Source organism: Chrysochloris asiatica, unplaced genomic scaffold, assembly GCF_000296735.1.
Source record: "Chrysochloris asiatica unplaced genomic scaffold, ChrAsi1.0 scaffold00095, whole genome shotgun sequence".
Classification (NCBI taxonomy): domain Eukaryota; kingdom Metazoa; phylum Chordata; class Mammalia; order Afrosoricida; family Chrysochloridae; genus Chrysochloris; species Chrysochloris asiatica.
The window spans coordinates 8254342-8255981 of record NW_006408613.1 but is presented as its reverse complement, the minus strand read 5'-3'; the positions used below and the strand labels follow the sequence as shown (position 1 = coordinate 8255981).

The 1640-nt window shown below is 36.1% G+C and overlaps 1 protein-coding gene and 1 pseudogene across 1 annotated transcript in view; one reads left to right on the top strand and one right to left on the bottom strand.

The window, feature by feature from the left end:
* The window catches only part of CSMD1 (CUB and Sushi multiple domains 1), a 2529117-nt gene that overhangs the window by 1337684 nt on the left and 1189793 nt on the right, over positions 1–1640 (top strand). The gene's annotated exons all lie outside the window — the stretch shown is intronic.
* On the bottom strand, positions 1166–1627 carry LOC102819901 (annotated as a pseudogene).

Genomic DNA, 1640 nt, shown 5'->3' with positions numbered 1-1640 from the left:
AAATATTCCTAGCTATGTGGTTCAGAGTTTTGGATCTCTGCCGTGAACCCACTTAACCTGGTATTCTGTGGTATTGCTGACAGCGAACTTCACTGCACCTCTACCCTATCCGCCATCAAGTGCAGCATCTTTCCATGTATGATATTCTTGATGTCATTCCGCAACCCCTTGAGTCTTTAGTCATTAGTGTCTAATATATCACATCAATTCTTGAAATGATTTCTAAATTCAGCTGGGCTATGTTCAAGCACATATTTTGTGTTTTGTGGATGTGTTTTCATTTTCTTCAGTTTCAACCTGAATTTGCAATGGAGCACTTGGTAGTCTGTTCCACAGTCTGCACTTGGCCTTGTTTAGGCTGATGATATCAACCTTTCCCATTGACTTTCCCCATAGATGTAGTCAATCTGATTCCTGTGTATTTCTCCTGGTGAGGTTTATGTGCCTTTTATGTTGCTTAAAAAAGTTATTTGCTACAAATAAGTCACTGGTCTTGCAAAATCCTATCATTTGTTTGACAGCATCATTTCTGTCACCAAGGTCATATCTTCCAGTTACTGATATTTCCTCTAGGTTTCCAAACTTAGCATCACCAGTATTTATTTATGCTTCTTGGCTGTGTGTTTGGTCGTTTTCAGACTGAAGAAGTTGATGGAATTCTTCAAATCCATCATCATTGTGTGTTTGATGTGATAATTTGAATAACAGTGAATTTGAATATTAACTGGTTTGTTTGTAGGTATATTAATATTATATACTATCATGGATGGCATTACACTTCAAAATAGATTTTGAAATGCTCTTTTTGACAATTAATGCAATGTCATTCCTCTTCAATTTTTCATTCCTGGAATACTAAAGCATATGATTGTCTGATTCAAAATGGTCAATACTAGTTTGGTTCAGTCCACTAATGCCTAGGAAATAGATAATTTTGTGTTCCATTTATTTATTTATTTAAACACAAACATATTTATTTACTAACCAAAGAGATGATCCTAATTAAACCAAAACTTGGAAACAGTGGCATGGAAATGTCTGTGATAAAAATATTTGAACACAAAAATGATAAATAAATAATTAAAGAGAAGTATGGAAACTTTTTCATTGAACTGAGCTTGTTCATTCTTATGGCTAATTCCTATTCAAAGAAAAGATGGAATTTTTATTCTACTTTTTCATAGGTCTGAGTTACCAGTGACATTGTTCATAACACATTGCCCAGTTAATTTCCCATCTTCTAGTTTTCTTGTTATTGTACTTTCCTTTCTATACCACTCCTGGTGTTGAATCAATGTACCATCTGTAAAGTTGCAGATAGTCTACCATCAGATGTAGTTTCTTCAAACTTTTCTCCCAGGTTATTATAAAACAGTACAGTTTTCAAATGTGCTTTCAGTTTTTATTTTGAGGGTTTTGCCACCAGTAGGGATGTTATTACACACGTTGGCCATTACACACGTTGTTCACAGAGCCACTCCCACTCCTGTTTCCTTCATGTACTCATCAATGCCTTTGCTGTCTACTAGGCACCTCTTCCTACCAACTTCTGAATGGTGGCGATGTTGGGTGCAAACAGTTGGATGTGCAGAGGAGGGTCTGGTGGGAGAGCATGGTGTGCCTCCATTTCATTTTTGACA